We start from the raw sequence: 14,906 nt of genomic DNA on the forward strand, positions 1-14,906 counted from the left end.
TTTGACGCCTTACTATACTATGACGTTTTTTCTGACTTTTGGAGGTGAAAAAAAATTTTGACTTTTTTTCGACGATTTTGACGCTTTACTATACTATGACGTTTTTTATGACTTTTGAGGTGAAAAAAATTTTTGACTTTTTTTTGATGATTTTGACGCCTTACTATACTATGACGTTTTTTATTACATTTTGAGGTGAAAAATTTTTTTGACTTTTTTTGTCCGATTTTGACGCCTTACTATACTATGACGTTTTTTATGACTTTTGGAGGTCGAAAAAAATTTTGACTTTTTTTGCCCGAAAAAAACGCCATACTATACTATGACGTTTTTTCTGACTTTTGGAGGTCGAAAAAAATTTTGACTTTTTTTGTCCGGTTTTGACGCCATACTATACTATGACGTTTTTTATGACTTTTGGAGGTGAAAAAAATTTTTGACTTTTTTTGTCCGATTTTGATGCCTTACTATACTATGATGTTTTTTATGACTTTTGGAGGTGAAAAAAAATTTTGACTTTTTTTCGACGATTTTGACGCCTTACTATACTATGACGTTTTTTCTGACTTTTGGAGGTCGAAAAAAATTTTGACTTTTTTTGCCCGAAAAAAACGCTTTACTATACTATGACGTTTTTTATGACTTTTGAGGTGAAAAAAATTTTTGACTTTTTTTTGATGATTTTGACGCCTTACTATACTATGACGTTTTTTATTACATTTTGAGGTGAAAAATTTTTTTGACTTTTTTTGTCCGATTTTGACGCCTTACTATACTATGACGTTTTTTATGACTTTTGGAGGTCGAAAAAAATTTTGACTTTTTTTGCCCGAAAAAAACGCCATACTATACTATGACGTTTTTTCTGACTTTTGGAGGTCGAAAAAAATTTTGACTTTTTTTGTCCGGTTTTGACGCCATACTATACTATGACGTTTTTTATGACTTTTGGAGGTGAAAAAAATTTTTGACTTTTTTTGTCCGATTTTGATGCCTTACTATACTATGATGTTTTTTATGACTTTTGGAGGTGAAAAAAAATTTTGACTTTTTTTCGACGATTTTGATGCCTTACTATACTATGACGTTTTTTATGACTTTTGGAGGTCGAAAAAAAATGTGACTTTTTTTGCCCGAAAAAAACGCCTTACTATACTATGACTTTTTTTGCCCGAAAAAAACGCCATGCTATACTATGACGTTTTTTATGACTTTTGGAGGTCGAAAAAAATTTTGACTTTTTTTGCCCGAAAAAAACGCCTTACTATACTATGACGTTTTTTCTGACTTTTGGAGGTCGAAAAAAATTTTGACTTTTTTTGCCCGAAAAAAACGCCATACTATACTATGACGTTTTTTATGACTTTTGGAGGTGAAAAAAAATTTTGACTTTTTTTGTCCGATTTTGACGCCTTACTATACTATGACGTTTTTTTATGACTTTTAGAGGTGAAAAAATTTTTTGACTTTTTTTGTCCGATTTTGACGCCTTACTATACTATGACGTTTTTTATGACTTTTGGAGGTCGAAAAAAATTTTGACTTTTTTTGCCCGAAAAAAACGCCATACTATACTATGACGTTTTTTATGACTTTTGGAGGTCGAAAAAAATTTTGACTTTTTTTGTCCGATTTTGACGCCATACTATACTATGACGTTTTTTATGACTTTTGGAGGTGAAAAAAAATTTTGACTTTTTTTATCCGATTTTGACGCCTTACTATACTATGACGTTTTTTATGACTTTTGGAGGTCGAAAAAAATTTTGACTTTTTTTGCCCGAAAAAAACGCCTTACTATACTATGACGTTTTTTATGACTTTTGGAGGTCGAAAAAAATTTTGACTTTTTTTGCCCGAAAAAAACGCCATACTATACTATGACGTTTTTTATGACTTTTGGAGGTCGAAAAAAATTTTGACTTTTTTTGCCCGAAAAAAACGCCTTACTATACTATGACTTTTTTTGCCCGAAAAAAACGCCATACTATACTATGACGTTTTTTATGACTTTTGGAGGTCGAAAAAAATTTTGACTTTTTTTGCCCGAAAAAAACGCCATACTATACTATGACGTTTTTTATGACTTTTGGAGGTCAAAAAAAAGTTTGACTTTTTTTGCCCGAAAAAAACGCCTTGCTATAATATGACGTTTTTTATGACTTTTGGAGGTCGAAAAAAAATTTGACTTTTTTTGCCCGAAAAAAACGCCTTACTATACTATGACTTTTTTTGCCCGAAAAAAACGCCATACTATACTATGACGTTTTTTATGACTTTTGGAGGTGAAAAAAATTTTGACTTTTTTTGTCCGATTTTGACGCCTTACTATACTGACGTTTTTTCTGACTTTTGGAGGTCGAAAAAAATTTTGACTTTTTTTGCCCGAAAAAAACGCCATACTATACTATGACGTTTTTTATGACTTTTGGAGGTCGAAAAAAATTTTGACTTTTTTTGTCCGATTTTGACGCCATACTATACTATGACGTTTTTTATGACTTTTGGAGGTGAAAAAAAATTTTGACTTTTTTTGTCCGATTTTGACGCCATACTATACTATGACGTTTTTTATGACTTTTAGAGGTGAAAAAATTTTTTGACTTTTTTTGTCCGATTTTGACGCCTTACTATACTATGACGTTTTTTATGACTTTTGGAGGTCGAAAAAAATTTTGACTTTTTTTGCCCGAAAAAAACGCCATACTATACTATGACGTTTTTTATGACTTTTGGAGGTCGAAAAAAATTTTGACTTTTTTTGTCCGATTTTGACGCCATACTATACTATGACGTTTTTTATGACTTTTGGAGGTGAAAAAAAATTTTGACTTTTTTTATCCGATTTTGACGCCTTACTATACTATGACGTTTTTTCTGACTTTTGGAGGTGAAAAAAATTTTGACTTTTTTTCGACGATTTTGACGCCTTACTATACTATGACGTTTTTTATGACTTTTGGAGGTCGAAAAAAATTTTGACTTTTTTTGCCCGAAAAAAACGCTTTACTATACTATGACGTTTTTTATGACTTTTGGAGGTCGAAAAAAATTTTGACTTTTTTTGCCCGAAAAAAACGCCTTACTATACTATGACGTTTTTTATGACTTTTGGAGGTCGAAAAAAATTTTGACTTTTTTTGCCCGAAAAAAACGCCATACTATACTATGACGTTTTTTTATGACTTTTGGAGGTGAAAAAAATTTTGACTTTTTTTGTCCGATTTTGACGCCATACTATACTATGACGTTTTTTATGACTTTTAGAGGTGAAAAAATTTTTTGACTTTTTTTGTCCGATTTTGACGCCTTACTATACTATGACGTTTTTTATGACTTTTGGAGGTGAAAAAAATTTTGACTTTTTTTGCCCGAAAAAAACGCCATACTATACTATGACGTTTTTTATGACTTTTGGAGGTCGAAAAAAATTTTGACTTTTTTTGTCCGATTTTGACGCCATACTATACTATGACGTTTTTTATGACTTTTGGAGGTCGAAAAAAATTTTGACTTTTTTTGCCCGAAAAAAACGCCTTACTATACTATGACGTTTTTTCTGACTTTTGGAGGTCGAAAAAAATTTTGACTTTTTTTGCCCGAAAAAAACGCCATACTATACTATGACGTTTTTTATGACTTTTGGAGGTCGAAAAAAATTTTGACTTTTTTTGCCCGAAAAAAACGCCTTACTATACTATGACTTTTTTTGCCCGAAAAAAACGCCATACTATACTATGACGTTTTTTATGACTTTTGGAGGTCGAAAAAAATTTTGACTTTTTTTGCCCGAAAAAAACGCCATACTATACTATGACGTTTTTTATGACTTTTGGAGGTCAAAAAAAAGTTTGACTTTTTTTGCCCGAAAAAAACGCCTTGCTATACTATGACGTTTTTTATGACTTTTGGAGGTCGAAAAAAAATTTGACTTTTTTTGCCCGAAAAAAACGCCTTACTATACTATGACGTTTTTTATGACTTTTGGAGGTCGAAAAAAATTTTGACTTTTTTTGCCCGAAAAAAACGCCATACTATACTATGACGTTTTTTATGACTTTTGGAGGTCGAAAAAAATTTTGACTTTTTTTGCCCGAAAAAAACGCCTTACTATACTATGACGTTTTTTATGACTTTTGGAGGTCGAAAAAATTTTTGACTTTTTTTGCCCGAAAAAAACGCCATACTATACTATGACGTTTTTTATGACTTTTGGAGGTCGAAAAAAATTTTGACTTTTTTTGCCCGAAAAAAACGCCTTACTATACTATGACTTTTTTTGCCCGAAAAAAACGCCATACTATACTATGACGTTTTTTATGACTTTTGGAGGTCGAAAAAAAATGTGACTTTTTTTGCCCGAAAAAAACGCCATACTATACTATGACGTTTTTTATGACTTTTGGAGGTCGAAAAAAAGTTTGACTTTTTTTGCCCGAAAAAAACGCCTTGCTATACTATGACTTTTTTTGCCCGAAAAAAACGCCATACTATACTATGACGTTTTTTATGACTTTTGGAGGTGAAAAAAATTTTGACTTTTTTTGTCCGATTTTGACGCCTTACTATACTGACGTTTTTTATGACTTTTGGAGGTCGAAAAAAATTTTGACTTTTTTTGCCCGAAAAAAACGCCATACTATACTATGACGTTTTTTATGACTTTTGGAGGTCGAAAAAAATTTTGACTTTTTTTGTCCGATTTTGACGCCATACTATACTATGACGTTTTTTATGACTTTTGGAGGTGAAAAAAAATTTTGACTTTTTTTCGACGATTTTGACGCCTTACTATACTATGACGTTTTTTATGACTTTTGGAGGTGAAAAAAATTTTTGACTTTTTTTGCCCTAAAAAAACGCCATACTATACTATGACGTTTTTTATGACTTTTGGAGGTCGAAAAAAAATGTGACTTTTTTGCCCGAAAAAAACGCCTTACTATACTATGACGTTTTTTATGATATTTTGTGGTCGAAAAAAATTTTGACTTTTTTTGCCCGAAAAAAACGCCTTACTATACTATGACGTTTTTTATGACTTTTGGAGTTGAAAAAATTTTTTGACTTTTTTTCGACGATTTTGACGCCTTACTATACTATGACGTTTTTTATGACTTTTGGAGGTGAAAAAAAATTTTGACTTTTTTTGCCCGAAAAAAACGCCTTACTATACTATGACGTTTTTTATGACTTTTGGAGGTCGAAAAAAATTTTGACTTTTTTTGCCCGAAAAAAACGCCATACTATACTATGACGTTTTTTATGACTTTTGGAGGTCGAAAAAAATTTTGACTTTTTTTGTCCGATTTTGACGCCATACTATACTATGACGTTTTTTATGACTTTTGGAGGTGAAAAAAAATTTTGACTTTTTTTGTCCGATTTTGACGCCATACTATACTATGACGTTTTTTATGACTTTTAGAGGTGAAAAAAATTTTTGACTTTTTTTGTCCGATTTTGACGCCTTACTATACTATGACGTTTTTTATGACTTTTGGAGGTCGAAAAAAATTTTGACTTTTTTTGCCCGAAAAAAACGCCATACTATACTATGACGTTTTTTCTGACTTTTGGAGGTCGAAAAAAATTTTGACTTTTTTTGCCCGATAAAAACGCCATACTATACTATGACGTTTTTTATGACTTTTGGAGGTCGAAAAATTTTTTGACTTTTTTTGCCCGAAAAAAACGCCATACTATACTATGACGTTTTTTATGATATTTTGAGGTCGAAAAAAAATTTTCACTTTTTTTGCCCGAAAAAAACGCCTTGCTATACTATGACTTTTTTTGCCCGAAAAAAACACCATACTATACTATGACGTTTTTTGTGAGTTTTGGAGGTCAAAAAAAATTTTGACTTTTTTTGCCCGAAAAAAACGCCATACTATACTATGACGTTTTTTATGATATTTTGAGGTCTAAAAAAATTTTGACTTTTTTTGCCCGAAAAAAACGCCATACTATACTATGACGTTTTTTATGACTTTTGGAGGTCGAAAAAATTTTTGACTTTTTTTGCCCGATAAAAACGCCATACTATACTATGACGTTTTTTATGACTTTTGGAGGTCGAAAAAATTTTTGACTTTTTTTGCCCGAAAAAAACGCCATACTATACTATGACGTTTTTTATGATATTTTGAGGTCGAAAAAAAATTTGACTTTTTTTGCCCGATAAAAACGCCATACTATACTATGACGTTTTTTATGATATTTTGAGGTCGAAAAAAATTTTGACTTTTTTTGCCCGAAAAAAACGCCATACTATACTATGACGTTTTTTATGACTTTTGGAGGTCGAAAAAAAATTTTGACTTTTTTTGCCCGAAAAAAACGCCTTACTATACTATGACGTTTTTTATGACTTTTAGAGGTCGAAAAAATTTTTGACTTTTTTTGCCCGATAAAAACGCCATACTATACTATGACGTTTTTTATGACTTTTGGAGTTGAAAAAATTTTTTGACTTTTTTTCGACGATTTTGACGCCTTACTATACTATGACGTTTTTTATGACTTTTGGAGGTGAAAAAAAATTTTGACTTTTTTTCGACGATTTTGACGCCTTACTATACTATGACGTTTTTTATGACTTTTGGAGGTGAAAAAAATTTTTGACTTTTTTTGCCCTAAAAAAACGCCATACTATACTATGACGTTTTTTGTGACTTTTGGAGGTCGAAAAAATTTTTGACTTTTTTTGCCCGATAAAAACGCCATACTATACTATGACGTTTTTTATGACTTTTGGAGGTCGAAAAAATTTTTGACTTTTTTTGCCCGATAAAAACGCCATACTATACTATGATGTTTTTTATGACTTTTGGAGGTCGAAAAAATTTTTGACTTTTTTTGCCCGAAAAAAACGCCATACTATACTATGACGTTTTTTATGATATTTTGAGGTCGAAAAAAAATTTGACTTTTTTTGCCCGATAAAAACGCCATACTATACTATGACGTTTTTTATGACTTTTGGAGTTGAAAAAATTTTTTGACTTTTTTTCGACGATTTTGACGCCTTACTACACTATGACGTTTTTTATGACTTTTGGAGGTGAAAAAAATTTTTGACTTTTTTTCGACGATTTTGACGCCTTACTATACTATGACGTTTTTTATGACTTTTGGAGGTGAAAAAAAATTTTGACTTTTTTTCGACGATTTTGACGCCTTACTATACTATGACGTTTTTTATGACTTTTGGAGGTGAAAAAAATTTTTGACTTTTTTTGCCCTAAAAAAACGCCATACTATACTATGACGTTTTTTATGACTTTTGGAGGTCGAAAAAATTTTTGACTTTTTTTGCCCGATAAAAACGCCATACTATACTATGACGTTTTTTATGACTTTTGGAGGTCGAAAAAATTTTTGACTTTTTTTGCCCGATAAAAACGCCATACTATACTATGACGTTTTTTATGACATTTTGAGGTGAAAAAATTTTTTGACTTTTTTTTGACGATTTTGACGCCTTACTATACTATGACGTTTTTTATGACATTATGAGGTGAAAATTTTTTTTCACCTTTTTTGTCCAATTTTGACGCCTTACTATACTATGACGTTTTTTATGACTTTTGGAGGTGAAAAAAATTTTTGACTTTTTTTCGACGATTTTGACGCCTTACTATACTATGACGTTTTTTCTGACTTTTGGAGGTGAAAAAAATTTTTGACTTTTTTTGCCCTAAAAAAACGCCATACTATACTATGACGTTTTTTGTGACTTTTGGAGGTCGAAAAAATTTTTGACTTTTTTTGCCCGATAAAAACGCCATACTATACTATGACGTTTTTTATGACTTTTGGAGGTCGAAAAAATTTTTGACTTTTTTTGCCCGATAAAAACGCCATACTATACTATGATGTTTTTTATGACTTTTGGAGGTCGAAAAAATTTTTGACTTTTTTTGCCCGAAAAAAACGCCATACTATACTATGACGTTTTTTATGATATTTTGAGGTCGAAAAAAAATTTGACTTTTTTTGCCCGATAAAAACGCCATACTATACTATGACGTTTTTTATGACTTTTGGAGTTGAAAAAATTTTTTGACTTTTTTTCGACGATTTTGACGCCTTACTACACTATGACGTTTTTTATGACTTTTGGAGGTGAAAAAAATTTTTGACTTTTTTTCGACGATTTTGACGCCTTACTATACTATGACGTTTTTTATGACTTTTGGAGGTGAAAAAAAATTTTGACTTTTTTTCGACGATTTTGACGCCTTACTATACTATGACGTTTTTTCTGACTTTTGGAGGTGAAAAAAATTTTTGACTTTTTTTGCCCTAAAAAAACGCCATACTATACTATGACGTTTTTTATGACTTTTGGAGGTCGAAAAAATTTTTGACTTTTTTTGCCCGATAAAAACGCCATACTATACTATGACGTTTTTTATGACTTTTGGAGGTCGAAAAAATTTTTGACTTTTTTTGCCCGATAAAAACGCCATACTATACTATGATGTTTTTTATGACTTTTGGAGGTCAAAAAAATTTTTGACTTTTTTTGCCCGAAAAAAACGCCATACTATACTATGACGTTTTTTATGATATTTTGAGGTCGAAAAAATTTTTGACTTTTTTTGCCCGATAAAAACGCCATACTATACTATGACGTTTTTTATGACTTTTGGAGTTGAAAAAATTTTTTGACTTTTTTTCGACGATTTTGACGCCTTACTACACTATGACGTTTTTTATGACTTTTGGAGGTGAAAAAAATTTTTGACTTTTTTTCGACGATTTTGACGCCTTACTATACTATGACGTTTTTTATGACTTTTGGAGGTGAAAAAAAATTTTGACTTTTTTTGCCCGAAAAAAACGCCTTACTATACTATGACGTTTTTTATGACTTTTGGAGGTCGAAAAAAATTTTGACTTTTTTTGCCCGAAAGAAACGCCATACTATACTATGACGTTTTTTATGATATTTTGAGGTCGAAAAAAATTTTGACTTTTTTTGCCCGAAAAAAACGCCTTACTATACTATGACGTTTTTTATGACTTTTGGAGGTCGAAAAAAATTTTGACTTTTTTTGCCCGAAAAAAACGCCATACTATACTATGACGTTTTTTATGACTTTTGGAGTTGAAAAAATTTTTTGACTTTTTTTCGACGATTTTGACGCCTTACTATACTATGACGTTTTTTATGACTTTTGGAGGTCGAAAAAAATTTTGACTTTTTTTGCCCGAAAAAAACGCCATACTATACTATGACGTTTTTTATGACATTTTGAGGTCGAAAAAAATTTTGACTTTTTTTGCCCGAAAAAAACGCCTTACTATACTATGACGTTTTTTATGACTTTTGGAGGTCGAAAAAAATTTTGACTTTTTTTGCCCGAAAAAAACGCCATACTATACTATGACGTTTTTTATGATATTTTGAGGTCGAAAAAAATTTTGACTTTTTTTGCCCGAAAAAAACGCCATACTATACTATGACGTTTTTTATGACTTTTGGAGGTCGAAAAAAAATTTGACTTTTTTTGCCCGAAAAAAACGCCTTACTATACTATGACGTTTTTTATGACTTTTAGAGGTCGAAAAAATTTTTGACTTTTTTTGCCCGAAAAAAACGCCATACTATACTATGACGTTTTTTATGACTTTTGGAGGTCGAAAAAATTTTTGACTTTTTTTGCCCGAAAAAAACACCATACTATACTATGACGTTTTTTGTGACTTTTGGAGGTCAAAAAAAATTTTGACTTTTTTTGCCCGAAAAAAACGCCATACTATACTATGACGTTTTTTATGATATTTTGAGGTCGAAAAAATTTTTGACTTTTTTTGCCCGATAAAAACGCCATACTATACTATGACGTTTTTTATGACTTTTGGAGTTGAAAAAATTTTTTGACTTTTTTTCGACGATTTTGACGCCTTACTATACTATGACGTTTTTTATGACTTTTGGAGGTGAAAAAAATTTTTGACTTTTTTTGCCCGAAAAAAACGCCTTACTATACTATGACGTTTTTTATGACTTTTGGAGGTCAAAAAAATTTTTTGACTTTTTTTGCCCGAAAAAAACGCCATACTATACTATGACGTTTTTTATGACTTTTGGAGGTCGAAAAAATTTTTGACTTTTTTTGCCCGATAAAAACGCCATACTATACTATGACGTTTTTTATGACTTTTGGAGGTCGAAAAAATTTTTGACTTTTTTTGCCCGAAAAAAACGCCATACTATACTATGACGTTTTTTATGATATTTTGAGGTCGAAAAAAAATTTGACTTTTTTTGCCCGATAAAAACGCCATACTATACTATGACGTTTTTTATGATATTTTGAGGTCGAAAAAAATTTTGACTTTTTTTGCCCGAAAAAAACGCCATACTATACTATGACGTTTTTTATGACTTTTGGAGGTCGAAAAAAAATTTTGACTTTTTTTGCCCGAAAAAAACGCCTTACTATACTATGACGTTTTTTATGACTTTTAGAGGTCGAAAAAATTTTTGACTTTTTTTGCCCGATAAAAACGCCATACTATACTATGACGTTTTTTATGACTTTTGGAGTTGAAAAAATTTTTTGACTTTTTTTCGACGATTTTGACGCCTTACTATACTATGACGTTTTTTATGACTTTTGGAGGTGAAAAAAAATTTTGACTTTTTTTCGACGATTTTGACGCCTTACTATACTATGACGTTTTTTATGACTTTTGGAGGTGAAAAAAATTTTTGACTTTTTTTGCCCTAAAAAAACGCCATACTATACTATGACGTTTTTTGTGACTTTTGGAGGTCGAAAAAATTTTTGACTTTTTTTGCCCGATAAAAACGCCATACTATACTATGACGTTTTTTATGACTTTTGGAGGTCGAAAAAATTTTTGACTTTTTTTGCCCGATAAAAACGCCATACTATACTATGATGTTTTTTATGACTTTTGGAGGTCGAAAAATTTTTTGACTTTTTTTGCCCGAAAAAAACGCCATACTATACTATGACGTTTTTTATGATATTTTGAGGTCGAAAAAAAATTTGACTTTTTTTGCCCGATAAAAACGCCATACTATACTATGACGTTTTTTATGACTTTTGGAGTTGAAAAAATTTTTTGACTTTTTTTCGACGATTTTGACGCCTTACTACACTATGACGTTTTTTATGACTTTTGGAGGTGAAAAAAAATTTTGACTTTTTTTCGACGATTTTGACGCCTTACTATACTATGACGTTTTTTATGACTTTTGGAGGTGAAAAAAATTTTTGACTTTTTTTCGACGATTTTGACGCCTTACTATACTATGACGTTTTTTCTGACTTTTGGAGGTGAAAAAAATTTTTGACTTTTTTTGCCCTAAAAAAACGCCATACTATACTATGACGTTTTTTGTGACTTTTGGAGGTCGAAAAAATTTTTGACTTTTTTTGCCCGATAAAAACGCCATACTATACTATGACGTTTTTTATGACTTTTGGAGGTCGAAAAAATTTTTGACTTTTTTTGCCCGATAAAAACGCCATACTATACTATGATGTTTTTTATGACTTTTGGAGGTCGAAAAAATTTTTGACTTTTTTTGCCCGAAAAAAACGCCATACTATACTATGACGTTTTTTATGATATTTTGAGGTCGAAAAAAAATTTGACTTTTTTTGCCCGATAAAAACGCCATACTATACTATGACGTTTTTTATGACTTTTGGAGTTGAAAAAATTTTTTGACTTTTTTTCGACGATTTTGACGCCTTACTACACTATGACGTTTTTTATGACTTTTGGAGGTGAAAAAAATTTTTGACTTTTTTTCGACGATTTTGACGCCTTACTATACTATGACGTTTTTTATGACTTTTGGAGGTGAAAAAAAATTTTGACTTTTTTTCGACGATTTTGACGCCTTACTATACTATGACGTTTTTTCTGACTTTTGGAGGTGAAAAAAATTTTTGACTTTTTTTGCCCTAAAAAAACGCCATACTATACTATGACGTTTTTTATGACTTTTGGAGGTCGAAAAAATTTTTGACTTTTTTTGCCCGATAAAAACGCCATACTATACTATGACGTTTTTTATGACTTTTGGAGGTCGAAAAAATTTTTGACTTTTTTTGCCCGATAAAAACGCCATACTATACTATGATGTTTTTTATGACTTTTGGAGGTCAAAAAAATTTTTGACTTTTTTTGCCCGAAAAAAACGCCATACTATACTATGACGTTTTTTATGATATTTTGAGGTCGAAAAAAAATTTGACTTTTTTTGCCCGATAAAAACGCCATACTATACTATGACGTTTTTTATGACTTTTGGAGTTGAAAAAATTTTTTGACTTTTTTTCGACGATTTTGACGCCTTACTACACTATGACGTTTTTTATGACTTTTGGAGGTGAAAAAAATTTTTGACTTTTTTTCGACGATTTTGACGCCTTACTATACTATGACGTTTTTTATGACTTTTGGAGGTGAAAAAAAATTTTGACTTTTTTTGCCCGAAAAAAACGCCTTACTATACTATGACGTTTTTTATGACTTTTGGAGGTCGAAAAAAATTTTGACTTTTTTTGCCCGAAAGAAACGCCATACTATACTATGACGTTTTTTATGATATTTTGAGGTCGAAAAAAATTTTGACTTTTTTTGCCCGAAAAAAACGCCTTACTATACTATGACGTTTTTTATGACTTTTGGAGGTCGAAAAAAATTTTGACTTTTTTTGCCCGAAAAAAACGCCATACTATACTATGACGTTTTTTATGACTTTTGGAGTTGAAAAAATTTTTTGACTTTTTTTCGACGATTTTGACGCCTTACTATACTATGACGTTTTTTATGACTTTTGGAGGTGAAAAAATTTTTTGACTTTTTTTCGACGATTTTGACGCCTTACTATACTATGACGTTTTTTATGACTTTTGGAGGTGAAAAAAAATTTTGACTTTTTTTGCCCGAAAAAAACGCCTTACTATACTATGACGTTTTTTATGACTTTTGGAGGTCGAAAAAAATTTTGACTTTTTTTGCCCGAAAAAAACGCCATACTATACTATGACGTTTTTTATGACATTTTGAGGTCGAAAAAAATTTTGACTTTTTTTGCCCGAAAAAAACGCCTTACTATACTATGACGTTTTTTATGACTTTTGGAGGTCGAAAAAAATTTTGACTTTTTTTGCCCGAAAAAAACGCCATACTATACTATGACGTTTTTTATGATATTTTGAGGTCGAAAAAAATTTTGACTTTTTTTGCCCGAAAAAAACGCCATACTATACTATGACGTTTTTTATGACTTTTGGAGGTCGAAAAAAAATTTGACTTTTTTTGCCCGAAAAAAACGCCTTACTATACTATGACGTTTTTTATGACTTTTAGAGGTCGAAAAAATTTTTGACTTTTTTTGCCCGAAAAAAACGCCATACTATACTATGACGTTTTTTATGACTTTTGGAGGTCGAAAAAATTTTTGACTTTTTTTGCCCGAAAAAAACACCATACTATACTATGACGTTTTTTGTGACTTTTGGAGGTCAAAAAAAATTTTGACTTTTTTTGCCCGAAAAAAACGCCATACTATACTATGACGTTTTTTATGATATTTTGAGGTCGAAAAAATTTTTGACTTTTTTTGCCCGATAAAAACGCCATACTATACTATGACGTTTTTTATGACTTTTGGAGTTGAAAAAATTTTTTGACTTTTTTTCGACGATTTTGACGCCTTACTATACTATGACGTTTTTTATGACTTTTGGAGGTGAAAAAAATTTTTGACTTTTTTTGCCCGAAAAAAACGCCTTACTATACTATGACGTTTTTTATGACTTTTGGAGGTGAAAAAAATTTTTGACTTTTTTTCGACGATTTTGACGCCTTACTATACTACGACGTTTTTTATGACTTTTGGAGGTGAAAAATTTTTTTGACTTTTTTTCGGCGATTTTGACGCCTTACTATACTATGACGCTTTTTATGACTTTTGGAGGTGAAAAAAAATTTTGATTTTTTTTCGATGATTTTGACGCCTTACTATACTATGATGTTTTTTATGACTTTTGGAGGTGAAAAAAAATTTTGACTTTTTTTGTCCGATTTTGACGCCTTACTATACTATGACGTTTTTTATGACTTTTGGAGGTGAAAAAAAATTTTGACTTTTTTTCCGACAATTTTGACGCCTTACTATACTATGACGTTTTTTATTCAATTCAATTCAATTCAATTCAATTTTATTTATATAGCGCCTTCCACAATCAAAATTGTCTCAAAGAGCTTTACAGAGACCCTGAGCAAGCACTTAAGGCGACAGTGGCAAGGAAAACTCCCTTTTAACAGGAAGAAACCTTGAGCAGAACCTGGCTCAGATGGGGGACCCTCCTGCCAATGGCCGGACTGGGTGAAAGGAGGAAAAGGAGGAAGATAGGACAGCTAGGAATGGAGGAGAGGGGGAGAAGGACATGCAGCATGATACAGACAATGTGGGTCAGCATTTACATTACAGTTAGTGAACAGTTATTGGATAATGTGTGCTCAGCAGATTAGAATTATGAAACAGAGCACGGAGGCAAAAAGCTGTCATGACTGGTAATTATTTACATTACAGTTTGCAAAGAATATTAATCAAATATTTATCTGTAGCAGAATGGAACATTAAACATGTTAGAATAGATCATTGTAAACAATAAACAGCAGCAGGTGGGTGGAGCCAGGACCACAGAACATGCAGCTCCGGAGCCAGAGGTACCTGCAGAAAGGTACAGAGAAAGAGAGACCAGAGAGAAACAAACATTTTATGACATTTTGAGGTGAAAAAAAATTGTGACTTTTTTTCGACGATTTTGACGCCTTACTATACTATGACGTTTTTTTATGACATTTTGAGGTGAAAAAATTTTGACTTTTTTTGT

General features: G+C 31.1%; 1 protein-coding gene across 3 annotated transcripts in view; it reads left to right on the forward strand.

Annotated features, from left to right (window-relative positions):
• Positions 1-14,906, forward strand: part of cbr4 (carbonyl reductase 4) — a 54,644-nt gene that overhangs the window by 38,063 nt on the left and 1,675 nt on the right. The window lies entirely within an intron of this gene.

This window comes from Toxotes jaculatrix, chromosome 6, assembly GCF_017976425.1.
Source record: "Toxotes jaculatrix isolate fToxJac2 chromosome 6, fToxJac2.pri, whole genome shotgun sequence".
NCBI classification, from domain to species: domain Eukaryota; kingdom Metazoa; phylum Chordata; class Actinopteri; family Toxotidae; genus Toxotes; species Toxotes jaculatrix.